At 42.5% G+C, this 13,966-nt stretch overlaps 1 long non-coding RNA gene and 4 other non-coding genes across 5 annotated transcripts; 2 read left to right on the top strand and 3 right to left on the bottom strand.

The window, feature by feature from the left end:
* The first annotated feature begins 1,767 nt into the window (after nt 1–1,767).
* Nucleotides 1,768–1,840, top strand: trnak-cuu (transfer RNA lysine (anticodon CUU)). Its single transcript has one exon. It is a non-coding gene; the product is annotated as a tRNA-Lys (tRNA).
* A 446-nt stretch (nt 1,841–2,286) lies between these two features.
* trnak-cuu (transfer RNA lysine (anticodon CUU)) lies at nt 2,287–2,359 on the bottom strand. Its single transcript has one exon. It is a non-coding gene; the product is annotated as a tRNA-Lys (tRNA).
* A 263-nt stretch (nt 2,360–2,622) lies between these two features.
* On the top strand, nt 2,623–9,432 carry LOC149973223 (uncharacterized). The gene is made up of 2 exons (XR_016490312.1): nt 2,623–3,519; nt 9,066–9,432. It is a non-coding gene; the product is annotated as an uncharacterized LOC149973223 (long non-coding RNA).
* Nucleotides 9,433–9,702: 270 nt separating this feature from the next.
* Nucleotides 9,703–9,775, bottom strand: trnak-cuu (transfer RNA lysine (anticodon CUU)). The gene has a single exon. It is a non-coding gene; the product is annotated as a tRNA-Lys (tRNA).
* Nucleotides 9,776–10,602: 827 nt separating this feature from the next.
* On the bottom strand, nt 10,603–10,675 carry trnak-cuu (transfer RNA lysine (anticodon CUU)). The gene has a single exon. It is a non-coding gene; the product is annotated as a tRNA-Lys (tRNA).
* Between the last annotated feature and the right edge of the window lie 3,291 nt (nt 10,676–13,966).

The raw sequence follows: 13,966 nt of genomic DNA on the forward strand, positions 1-13,966 counted from the left end.
CTCCTTGTATGAGCTGAAAGTTTAGAGGGACGGCCAGGTCTTGGTAGATTTGCAGTGGTCTGATACTCCTTCCATTTCAATATTATCGCTTGCACAGTGCTCCTTGGGATGTTTAAAGCTTGGGAAATCTTTTTGTATCCAAATCCGGCTTTAAACTTCTTCACAGCAGTATCTCGGACCTGCCTGGTGTGTTCCTTGTTCTTCATGATGCTCTCTGCGCTTTTAACGGACCTCTGAGACTATCACAGTGCAGGTGCATTTATACGGAGACTTGATTACACACAGGTGGATTGTATTTATCATCATTAGTCATTTAGGTCAACATTGGATCATTCAGAGATCCTCACTGAACTTCTGGAGAGAGTTTGCTGCACTGAAAGTAAAGGGGCTGAATAATTTTGCACGCCCAATTTTTCCGTTTTTGATTTGTTAAAACATTTTGAAATATACAATAAATGTCGTTCCACTTCATGATTATGTCCCACTTGTTGTTGATTCTTCACAAAAAAATACAGTTTTATATCTTTATGTTTGAAGCCTGAAATGTGGCAAAAGGTCGCAAAGTTCAAGGGGGCTGAATACTTTCGCAAGGCACTGTATGCAAGCAGAGTCTGAAGATCAGTCAGGATGGCATTGTCTCCCTCAATCCGTGCAATGGCTACTGCTATAGGTTACAGGAGTTTCAGGCTGCTTACCACTTTCTCCCAAAATAGATCATCCAGGAGGATCCTCTTGATGGGGCTGTCCATATCGGCACACTGTGATATGGCCATTTCTTGGAGAGACTCCTTCCCCTCCAGGAGACTGTCAAACATGATGAAAACACCACCCATACAGGTGTTACTGGGTAGCTTCAATGTGGTGCTCTTATTCTTCTCACTTTGCTTGGTGAGGTAGATTGCTGCTATAACTTGATGACCCATACCTACTGTAACCATTTCCTTGGCTTTCTTGTAGTGTATCCATTGTTTTCATTGTTTTAAACCTGGTATCGGTATTGAAGTCAAAATTCTGGTATGACAACACTACTACTGGTAGTGGCTTGCCCATTGGCTTTTCTACTCCTGGTTGGCTACAATACAGCTGCCTGATGAACGTTAGCCAGCTAGCTCATTAGCTAGACAACAGAGAACAAGCCACCAACAGCAAAGACAACAAAGATTTTTATAACTAACCTTATCTGTGGAGAGGAGCTGTAGCTAGCTATGGTTGTTAGCTACTAGCTTGCTAGTCAGCTAGCTAGTAAGCTTCTGCAACAAATGGAACTCCCCAGACAAACAATAGCCAGCTAGCTAATGTTAGTTAACTAACTAGCAACTAGGGGTGTGCCGAGTACTCTGACAAAACTAGTATTGTAATAGAGAATTTTCCGAATAGAAGTATAACAAGTTTTTCTTTTTTCTTTTTATTATCCGTGGTCCGAAAAATGTATTTGTAGCTGCCAGCATGCACATCTCTTTCACTCAAACAGTGAAGTGCTGCGTTCTCTAAACAACTATTGCCTAGTTCTTCTGTCTGTAGAGAAACAAGCGGGGTATTGGTTGAGCCTGCTGCAGCGATTGTATTAGAACGAGCTGCTCTCCCTCTGCTCTCATTTCCCCAGATAGACGCTCACTCACTCACTCACTCGTCTCAGGGCACAAGCACATTCCAGGTCAGCCCAAGCCCAAGTCTCAAGAAACACACAGTACATCCACCATTGCAGAGAGATGAAGGGGAGTGTCCTTGTTATGTTCTTACTGAGCTCCTTCCTTTATTCTGTCAGTTGCCCGGCTAGCTCAGTCGGTAGAGCATGAGACTCTTAATCTCAGGGTCGTGGGTTCGAGCCCCACGTTGGGCGCACGTTGTTTTTGCACCTCTAAATTTACCTCACTGTGCTCATAGACGTAAAGATTGTACTACTCATCTGTATTCACAATTTTTTTTAAATACATTTTAATATTTTATTTTTTATAGTTGGTCAAATTTTACTCTATTATTTTAGTAGTTTTTTAAGTTGGAGAAATACTACTAATAAAACATCAATACTACAAAAATATTTGTGTTAGTATTTTTAATCATAATATGTACTTTAAGAAATTATCCTTATTAAAGATTGATTATATACTGAAAAATATAGGGATTAAATTCCATTGCTTAAGGATTTCCAATTACCACTAGGGAGGCTGTGATATCCTTATTAAAGATTGATTATATACTGAAAAATATAGGGATTAAATTCCATTGCTTAAGGATTTCCAATTACCACTAGGGAGGCTGTGAAATCACTTCCTATTCAAAAGGAAGCGCCCAACGTGGGGCTCGAACCCACGACCCTGAGATTAAGAGTCTCATGCTCTACCGACTGAGCTAGCCGGGCTGTGTGTACAGAACTAGCCCCTCCCTTTGTATACCTTCAACCTACTACCCCTCCCCAAACCCTTCCTGATTGTAGCACTCACAAGTGTTCAGTATTTTATTTATTTAACTTTAAACAAAACATTAAATTAATTTTCTTATTTTAGTTGGTTTAATTGTACTCCGTTATTTTAGATGTTTTGAAGTTAGAGGCTACTAACTTGAAACTAATCAAATATTGTAAATGTTATAGTATTTGTAACTGAGCCCCACAGTGGACACCTCATAATACCCATAAAACCTAGCGGTAAACACGGAAATGGCTCCAATGGTTTTTCAACCATTCACTTGATCCATTGTGGATTTTAGAAACACTGCAAATAAGGGCTGTGTTTTGCGTATTGTGTCGTTTTGATAACCATGTAAATCTCTCTCGGACAAGGTGACTTATCAATGTAATCGGTTTTATTTACTCTCAGATTTGAAAATGCAAGTGTTGCACACCAACAGATAGAGAAAACCTACACCTGTCAGGCAATTCATTTCAACAATAATCTTCATTTTAATTTGACTTTACAAACAAGAGGGCTTAATTGGAGTCTATTTCTTCAGAGCCTAGACCTATATAAAATAACAGCCTACCTCAGCCAGTTATGAGGTTTAACAGCCTAATAGAAGTAGTATTTTTTTAAATGAGGCCTTACAATTGCAACTGGTGAAAAATGTAGCATCCTACATGCTGTCTGTGTCAGCAGTCCAATCCCTGTACCTTTTGCAGAATATCAATATCTGTCCCTGATGTTTTTCCTGGAGAGAAGTGGCTTCTTTGCTGCACTTCTTGACACCAGGCCATCCTCCAAAAGTCTTCGCCTCACTGTGCGTGCAGATGCACTCACACCTGCCTGCTGCCATTCCTGAGCAAGCTCTGTACTGGTGGTGCCACGATTCCGCAGCTGAATCAACTTTAGGAGAGTGTCCTGGCGCTTGCTGGACTTTCTTGGGTGCCCTGAAGCCTCCTACACAACAATTGAAACGCTTTCCTTGAAGTTTTTTTATTTTATTTTTTTATTTCACCTTTATTTAACCAGGTAGGCTAGTTGAGAACAAGTTCTCATTTACAACTGCGACCTGGCCAAGATAAAGCAAAGCAGTGTGAACAGACAACACAAAGTTACACATGGAGTAAGTAAACAATTAACAAGTCAATAACATAGTAGAAAAAAAAAAAAAAAGAAGGAGTCTATATACATTGTGTGCAAAAGGCATGAGGAGGTAGGCGAATAATTACAATTTTGCAGGTTAATAACACTGGGGTGATAAATGATCAGATGGACATGTACAGGTAGAGATATTGGTGTGCAAAAGAGCAGAAAAGTAAATAAATAAAAACAGTATGGGGATGAGGTAGGTAAAAATGGGTGGGCTATTTACCGATAGACTATGTACAGCTGCAGCGATCGGTTAACTGCTCAGATAGCAGATGTTTGAAGTTGGTGAGGGAGATAAAAGTCTCCAACTTCAGCGATTTTTGCAATTCGTTCCAGTCACAGGCAGCAGAGAACTGGAACGAAAGGCGGCCGAATGAGGTGTTTGCTTTAGGGATGATCAGTGAGATACACCTGCTGGAGCGCGTGCTACGGATGGGTGTTGCCATCGTGACCAGTGAACTGAGATAAGGTGGAGCTTTACCTAGCATGGAATTGTAGATGACCTGGAGCCAGTGGGTCTGGCGACGAATATGTAGCGAGGGCCAGCCGACTAGAGCATACAAGTTGCAGTGGTGGGTGGTATAAGGTGCTTTAGTGACAAAACGGATGGCACTGTGTGTTAGAGGAAATTATGGTTGAAATGACTAATTATGTATACATTCCAATCAGAACTGACTAGTCCAAATGCTATAATGTACTGTACATGTGCATTTTCTCTCTTGCTCCCATTCCCAATTGTATATAATGTAGTCAGGAGTTTAGTAACAATGAAGGTCTGTTCCTTAGTTCATTCAGTTGTACAATCTCCAGGTGGCAGGAACGGCCCATCTCCAGACTGTCTAGAATGTTGATTTATACTGACTGGCCTTGACTTCGTGCTGATAACGCGACGGCTCGAGAGCTAGAGGGCCCTCTACTTGTGAAATAGATAGAACGTTTAGAAAACGCTGACGTCATTTTCACTTTATAACCTGTGGAAATATGTGTATGTGGTTAGTACTCTCTTGAAATAAACGCTGTTACCTGGCTTTTAAGACTGGTCTCGATCTACTTCATGCATAATTAATGAACTTACAACTCATTAATGAAATAGAAAGAGTGCGAATTTGGTTTTGGCTACAAAACATACAGGAATTTAGAAATTCCACTAACACTGTGATAAACTGCATCCAGTTTGCTGAGTAGAGTGTTGGAAGCAATTTTGTAGATGACATCGCCGAAGTCGAGGATCGGTAGGATAGTCAGTTTTACTAGGGTAAGTTTGGCGGCGTGAGTGAAGGAGGCTTTGTTGCGGAATAGAAAGCCGATTCTTGATTTGATTTTCGATTGGAGATGTTTGATATGAGTCTGGAAGGAGAGTTTGCAGTCTAGCCAGACACCTAGGTACTTATAGATGTCCACATATTCAAGGTCGGAACCATCCAGGGTGGTGATGCTGGTCAGGCGTGCGGGTGCAGGCAGCGAACGGTTGAAAAGCATGCATTTGGTTTTACTAGCGTTTAAGAGCAGTTGGAGGCCACGGAAGGAGTGTTGTATGGTATTGAAGCTCGTTTGGAGGTTAGATAGCACAGTGTCCAAGGACGGGCCGGAAGTATATAGAATGGTGTCGTCTGCGTAGAGGTGGATCAGGGAATCGCCCGCAGCAAGAGCATCATCATTGATATATACAGAGAAAAGAGTCGGCCCGAGGATTGAACCCTGTGGTACCCCCATAGAGACTGCCAGAGGACCGGACAGCATGCCCTCCGATTTGACACACTGAACTCTGTCTGCAAAGTAATTGGTGAACCAGGCAAGGCAGTCATCCGAAAAACCGAGGCTACTGAGTCTGCCGATAAGAATATGGTGATTGACAGAGTTGAAAGCCTTGGCAAGGTCGATGAAGACGGCTGCACAGTACTGTCTTTTATCGATGGCGGTTATGATATCGTTTAGTACCTTGAGCGTGGCTGAGGTGCACCCGTGACCAGCTCGGAAACCAGATTGCACAGCGGAGAAGGTACGGTGGGATTCGAGATGGTCAATGACCTGTTTGTTGACTTGGCTTTCGAAGACCTTAGATAGGCAGGGCAGGATGGATATAGGTCTGTAACAGTTTGGGTCCAGGGTGTTTCCCCCTTTGAAGAGGGGGATGACTGCGGCAGCTTTCCAATCCTTGGGGATCTCAGACGATATGAAAGAGAGGTTGAACAGGCTGGTAATAGGGGTTGCGACAATGGCGGCGGATAGTTTCAGAAATAGAGGGTCCAGATTGTCAAGCCCAGCTGATTTGTACGGGTCCAGGTTTTGCAGCTCTTTCAGAACATCTGCTATCTGGATTTGGGTAAAGGAGAACCTGGAGAGGCTTGGGCGAGTAGCTGCGGGGGGGGGGGGGGGGGGGGGCGGAGCTGTTGGCTGAGATTGGAGTAGCCAGGCGGAAGGCATGGCCAGCTGTTGAGAAATGCTTGTTGAAGTTTTTGATAATCATGGATTTATCGGTGGTGACCGTGTTACTTAGCCTCAGTGCAGTGGGCAGCTGGGAGGAGGTGCGCTTGTTCTCCATGGACTTCACAGTGTCCCAGAACTTTTTGGAGTTGGAGCTACAGGATGCAAACTTCTGCCTGAAGAAGCTGGCCTTAGCTTTCCTGACTGACTGCGTGTATTGGTTCCTGACTTCCCTGAACAGTTGCATATCGCGGGGACTATTCGATGCTATTGCAGTCCGCCACAGGATATTTTTGTGCTGGTCGAGGGCAGTCAGGTCTGGAGTGAACCAAGGGCTGTATCTGTTCTTAGTTCTGCATTTTTTGAACGGAGCATGCTTATCTAAAATGGTGAGGAAGTTGCTTTTAAAGAATGACCAGGCATCCTCAACTGACGGGATGAGGTCAATGTCCTTCCAGGATACCCGGGCCAGGTCGATTAGAAAGGCCTGCTCACAGAAGTGTTTTAGGGAGCGTTTGACAGTGATGAGGGGTGGTCGTTTGACCGCGGCTCCGTAGCGGATACAGGCAATGAGGCAGTGATCGCTGAGATCCTGGTTGAAGACAGCGGAGGTGTATTTGGAGGGCCAGTTGGTCAGGATGACGTCTATGAGGGTGCCCTTGTTTACAGATTTAAGGTTGTACCTGGTGGGTTCCTTGATGATTTGTGTGAGATTGAGGGCATCTAGCTTAGATTGTAGGACTGCCAAGGTGTTAAGCATATCCCAGTTTAGGTCACCTAACAGAACAAACTCTAAAGCTAGATGGGGGGCGATCAATTCACATATGGTGTCCAGGGCACAGCTGGGAGCTGAGGGGGGTCGGTAGCAGGCGGCAACAGTGAGAGACTTATTTCTGGAGAGAGTAATTTTCTAAATTAGTAGTTCGAACTGTTTGGGTATGGACCTGGAAAGTATTACATTACTTTGCAGGCTATCTCTGCAGTAAACTGCAACTCCTCCCCCTTTGGCAGTTCTATCTTGACGGAAAATGTTATAGTTGGGTATGGAAATCTCTGAATTTTTGGTGGCCTTCCTGAGCCAGGATTCAGACACGGCGAGGACATCAGGGTTAGCAGAGTGTGCTAAAGCAGTGAGTAAAACAAACTTCTGATGTTGACATGCATGAAACCAAGGCTTTTTCGATCACAGAAGTCAACAAATGTGGGTGCCTGGGGACATGCAGGGCCTGGGTTTACCTCCACATCACCCGCGGAACAGAGGAGGAGTAGAATGAGGGTGCGGCTAAAGGCTATCAAAACTAGTCGCCTAGAGCGTTGGAGACAGAGAATAAAAGGACCAGATTTCTGGGCATGGTAGAATATATTCAGGGCATAATGCGCCGACAGTGGTATGGTGGGGTGCGGGTACAGCGGAGGTAAGCCCAGGCACTGGGTGATGATGAGAGAGGTTGTATCTCTGGACATGCTGGTTGTAATGGGTGAGGTCACCGCATGTGTGGGAGGTGGGACAAAGGAGGTATCAGGGGTATGAAGAGTGGAACTAGGGGCTCCATTGTAAACTAAGACAATGATAACCAACCTGAACAACAGTATACAAGGCATATTGACATTTGAGAGAGACATACAGCGAGGCATACAGTAGTCACAGGTGTTGAATTGGGAGAGCTAGCTAAAACAGTAGCTAAAACAGTAGGTGAGACAACAACAGCTAATCAGCTAGCACAACAACAGCAGGTAAAATGGCGTTGACTAGGCAGGGGGCGTCGGATTAACTACACACCTGAGTGCCTAGAGCCTGAGTGCAGCTGGGGCCGACAGATAAAACATAAACAAGCAGAATGGAGTACCGTGATTAATGGACAGTCCAGCATGCATCAGCTATGTAGCCAAGTGATCAGTGTCCAGGGGGAAGCGGTGGATGGGGCAGGGAAGCTGGACTGGCGAGTATTATCCAGGTAAGGTAAAAGCTGCTAGCAGTGGCTAACAATGACTAAATAGCTTGTAGCTAGTTAGCTGGTTAGCTTCTGGAGGTTCTTGAGTGTGTTCTAAAAATTTAAAATAATAGCGATTCCGTATCACATTGGGTGAGGCAGGTTACCGGAAGGTATAAACAAATTAAAAATCGAAAAGAGATTGAAAGTAAATATGGGTCCAGTGAGTGTTTGGGACGCGGCGATTCAGACGGTTAGCAGGCCTGTGCTAACAAGCTAACAGTTAGTAGGCCTGTGCTAACAAGCTAACAGTTAGTAGGCCGGGGCTAAACAAGGTAGCAGTTAGCGGACCGGGGCTAAACAAGGTAGCAGTTAGCGGACCGGGGCTAAACAAGCTAGCAGTTAGCAGGCCGAATTAGCAAGCAAGGAGATAGCAAAGGCTAGAAAGTTAGCCTTTGGGGGGCGTCGCGATGGGGTGAGTCTGTTTATGCCTCTTCATGCGGTGACATCGATAGACCGGTCGTGGGTCCGGATATTGTAGCCCAGGAGTATGCTTCGGTGGTAGCACAGGAGCTCTGGCCGGGCTAGCTTCAAGCTAAGTGGGTGGAAACGCTAGCCAGGAGTAATCATCCGGGGTTGCGGTTAGCTAGTTAGCTAGTTGTGAAGATCCAGCTGAAGATGTTCCGTTTACGGTGGGAATCCGTGGATAAAAAAATATAGGTCCGTTATGCTCTGGTTAGAGTCGCGTTGTTCGAACTGGCGAGAGCTTTCCGAGCTAAAGGTTAGCTGATGACCGGTTAGCTGAAGACCGCTAGCAATGGTTTGCTGACTGATCCCTGGTAGTTAGCTGGCTAGCTTCAGTTGAGGGGATCCGGATCCGAAGTAAATATAAGTACTTTAGAAAAAAATAGCTACATTGGGTGAGGCGGGTTGCAGGAGAGTATTTAGAAGTTGAGGTTTAGCTAAATGTTTTAAAAGATATGCGAAGAAAAATGTTGAAAAAACGATATATACAATATATACAAGGGACACGACACGACAAGACGTCCGACTGCTACGCCATCTTGGACCAGTTGATTTATGTGCAATCTTACTGGCAGCAATATCCTTGCCCGTGAAGCCCTTTTTGTGCAAAGCAATGATGACGGCACGTGTTTCCTTGCAGGTAACCATGATTGACAGAGGAAGAACAATGATTCCAAGCACCACCCTCCTTTTGAAGCTTCCAGTCTGTTATTCCAACTCAATCAGCAAGACAGAGTGATCTCCAGCCTTGTCCTCGTCAACACTCACACCTGTGTTAACGAGAGAATCACTGACATGATGTCAGCTGGTCCTTTTGTAGCAGGGCTGAAATGCAGTGGACATGTTTTTGGGGGGATTCAGTTCATTTGCATGGCAAAGAGGGACTTTGCAATTAATTGCAATTCATCTGATCACTCTTCATAAAATTCTGGAGTATATGCAAATTGCCATCATACAAACTGAGGCAGCAGACTATGTGAAAATAAATATTTGCGTCATTCTCAAAACTTTTGGCCATGACTGTACACCGACACTCCAACACACACGTACAGTCGTATGAAAAAGTTTGGGCACCCCTGACAATTTACATGATTTCCATTTATAAATAATTGTGTGTTTGGATCAGCAATTTCATTTTGATCTATCAAATAACTGATGGACACAGTAATATTTAAGTAGTGAAATGAGGTTTATTGGATTAACAGAAAATGTGCAATATGCATCAAAACAAAAGTACATACAATTTCATATAAAAAAAACTAATATTCAAAAGTTAGCGCCCAACGTGGGGCTCGAACCCACGACCCTGAGATTAAGAGTCTCATGCTCTACCGACTGAGCTAGCCGGGCTGTACGTATATAGTTTAGCCCCTCCCTTTGTAAACCTGACCCCCCCCCCCCACCCCCACAGGAGGAGATAGGAATGACATTGGCAATGAATGGAGGAACTTGTAACCCTGCGTCACGCAGTTGCTAAAATAATCGTCACGCAATCCCTTCTCAAAGGGTATGAGTCGATAAACCTGCCTATTTTCCTCGAAAGTACGTAATGTTACGATATCAAAGCTATACGATATTACAAAGAACACGTTCATTATCTCGCATCTAGGAAAATATGTGTAATGTTGTACTTCTTGTTGACCAAATTCATGCTAATTTTGTATTTTTGTGCTAGCGACCAATTTACTCCCTTTCACCCCTTGAAGGAGAATGCTCCTTGTCCCAAAATCACCCAGAATGCACAGTACGGTCCATTGACGACGTATGTGTACACCCAGAATGCACGGCACGGCCCACTGACGACGTGTGGGCAGCGTACGCAATGGGCCTTAATTCGATTCCAATGGAGTTTCCCGTCTCCTCAAAAGTATCTCTGCCCCTACTACCCAAACCATTCCTGATTGTTGCACAAATCTCAATGTTCAGTATTTGATTTGATTGTTATAATTTTGAATAAAACATTAAATTAAAATTGTTTTGTTGGTTTCATTTAAATTATTTTGGACGTTTTGGAGTTAGAGAAACTCTACTAATAAAATATAATTATATATAAATATAATAGTATATGTAATAGTATTACCAAATGAATAAATAGTATATTTTCAGTTTATTAAAGTATGGACATTTTAAGGTTACTGCCATGGAGGTTGTGAAATCACTTCCTATTCAAAAGCGAGCGCCCAACGTGGGGCTCGAACCCACGACCCTGAGATTAAGAGTCTCATGCTCTACCGACTGAGCTAGCCGGGCTGTTTGAGGCTTTTTTCAGTCCCTTCATTTTAAACCTGAAACCCTGTGCTCGTGACGCTCATGTGTTATTTCAGAAACAAAATGCTTTAACTCTGACACGGTAAGCAACCTTGTCTCTGTGGCGCAATCGGCTAGCGCGTTAGACTGTTAATCTAAAGGTTGGTGGTTCGAGCCCACCCAGGGACGGTCATTTTGATTTTAGCAGTGGATTCATATAACAGTTGTTTTGATGTCAGGAGCTGATCTTCAGAAATTGTAACTCAAATCAGAATGAACCTATGAATGAAATACAACTTTTCTCCGGCTTTCTTGAAAGTTGTCTTTTGTTTGTCCCTTGTGCTTTCTTGCCTGTCTCTCACAGTGTACATCTGTGCAGTGCAGCGTTTCAAATATTGTTTTGGAAGGGGGAAAAAACAAGGTTATTATGGTTTACTAATTCACTAACTAGGTACCACTTAAATAGTAGTGTACACATTTTTAAAAAAATCGGAGGATAATGTCTTTACTTCAAAACAACTGTTATGAATCTAAAATGGTGCTAGAATGATGAGTCTGTTAAAAATAAAAACAATCCGTCCCTGGGTGGGCTCGAACCACCAACCTTTAGATTAACAGTCTAACGCGCTAGCCGATTGCGCCACAGAGACACGGTGTTGTATGGAAAGGAAGAATGGTTTATATTCTGTAAAAAACAATGACGTATTTAAAGTCTGGATTGCTGATACTAAGTATTGGCCAGTGAGAGGCTTTGAAGCAACCGGTCGGCCGAACTCCTTTTTGTTGCAGTGGGGAAAGTAACATTAGAACTTTCAAACAATTAAAAAATATAACATATTTTAAATGTTTTTATATATTTTTTTATTTAAAAAAAATGTGCTAACATAATATAATTTAAAAGTATGCATTAAATTGTCTGTAATAGAATGAACGTGACGAAAACAAATCAAGACTTTAATACATGCGTTTCCATCGCTTCTAAAATACTTTTTTATTATGGTGGGGGAGTGCCAAGATGGAGGTGCGGCAGCTTCAAAACAGCGCCCCATTTCAGTCATTTTGTGTGTGTATATAAATTATTGGTAAAAACCTAGTCCATAGGTTACATGGCTACAAGGTGTAATGATTCAAGATGATTGAAGGGTTTAGAGGAGAGGAGAGCATGTAATATAATTTTAGTTTATTCACCTTATGATGCCTGGTAACAAGGGCGCATCCATTTTTTGGGATTGGTATTCCTTCTTCCGGCCCACTCATAAACAAGCAAAATGTTAAATATGAATTACATTTGTCAAAACTATTAAATAACATGCACAGAATTTGAAAGGTATGTTCATTCTATGCTGCGGAAAATTATTGAAAAAATGTAAACGTTTGTTTTCCCTTAGTATAAGCACTCTGTAGCGACATTTGTTAGCATTCTCTTTTATAATGACTGGTAGTGTTACTTTTCGGCACAACAGGTTGTAAATATTTACTTAATAATATATTTTTCTAATGTTATCTGCAAAAATGTTTTTGTCATTGATATCGGTCATAAAAAAATATTAATGCAAGTAGACAGCTGCCAGCTAATCCTCCTCAAGAGTATGACATCATACTCTATGAGGAAACAGCAAGCATTTTTTAAAACGGTCTGTTTGAGATACAAGTTTGGGATGGACTTAAGTATTTTTTTTCTCAAACATATGCTTTGGCCACAAAGCATACTCATATCCAAAATATATATATTTTTTAAAGGTAAAACTTCATAACATAACCAGTCCTCGTTAGTATAGTGGTCAGTATCCCCGCCTGTCACGCGGGAGACCGGGGTTCAATTCCCCGACGGGGAGAAAAAGTTTTTTTTCCCCCTTTATACTTCTGGCTAGCCTGTTCTGGTGAGATTAGCCTTATTGTATACAGGTATTCCCCGGCGGGGAGGATGCATTTTTTCCCTTATACTTCTGACTGTGAGATAAGCCTCAATGTATACGGGTGTTCCAATCTGTCCTTTACCCCTCTATATTTTGGTGTAGAATAACCTGATGTAAAATGAAATTTATTGTAGAATGAGATCACAGACGCCAAGGGTCAGGGTCCCAGCAATTTAGTTTCTGTGGCCCAACTGGCTAGCACGTTTGACTGTTAATCTAAAGCATGGATGTGCAAGAGTGTACAAAACATTAGCCATAGCTGCTCTTTCCATGGCATAGCCTGACCAGCTGAAAGCTATTATCCCTAATTAATGTCACCTGTTAAATCCTCTTCAATCAGTGTAGATGAAGGGGAGGAGATAGTTAACCTAAGGACTTTTAAGCCCCGAGAGGGTGAATGGGCAAGACAAAATATTTAAGTCCTGTAGCCAATGAATTCTGGTAGTTTTTACCTGAAAGAATAAAACCATCAATCATGAAATTTGCTGCTGGCACAATACAGCCAAAGCAGTGCTGCCTCTTGCCTGGCTTGTTGCCTCAGTGAACAGGCACCAGGCACTCCCAAACATCTAGCACTAGGAATGGGGGTGGCAAATTGTGATTTTTGAAATGCCTAACAACCCATACATCAAAACGTGGCTACGAAGTTCTATTTTCTAACCTGCTGTTTTTTTAATGTCTCTGAAAATGAAAAAGTTTGACCTTATATTTCAGTCAAAGATGTCCGATGACTGTGAAAACACCCTCAGGACTTTCCCATACTTCTTGGCAATACAATGTCACATCGATCTTACTCCGATAGGTTGAGGAATACCCATCGCAAAGAGCAAATTTTATTATTGACATTTTTCACATGTACAGCAACAACTGCATATAGCCTTGTGTAACTTTGAGAATTATTTTTTTGGTCATGGTATATTTTGTGTCGTTATACCTAGTCTCATTGTCAATGTCAGTTGTGTGTGTGTGTGTGTTTCTTGTTTTGTGCTTGTCTATATGTGCGCCAATAGAGACAACCAGTAGAACAGGATGTTATCGTGTAGTTGACTCATGCCCAACATGACTTTTGGCTCTAGTGAAACAGATTAGGTAATTTGTTTTTAAGAATAAGTAGAATTTTTGAATCAGTTCAGTTCTTGTTAGTATAGTGGTCAGTATCCATGCCTGTCACGCAGGAGACTGGGCTTCAATTCCCTGATGGGGAGATGTAACTTCTTAATTGTATTTTTTTTTACCCTAAAACTTCAGTTAATAGCCTGGCTGTTTATTTGCTTCAATCACTGAACACAACCAGCACTTAGGAGGCAGGCGTCTATTTCCTTAACTTTAGTAAAGCCGGGCCTCGATACACCCGTACCTAAGCCAATTATACGTTTTC

Source organism: Oncorhynchus mykiss, chromosome 21, assembly GCF_057628025.1.
Source record: "Oncorhynchus mykiss isolate SJ-2025 chromosome 21, ASM5762802v1, whole genome shotgun sequence".
Taxonomy (NCBI): Eukaryota; Metazoa; Chordata; class Actinopteri; order Salmoniformes; family Salmonidae; genus Oncorhynchus; species Oncorhynchus mykiss.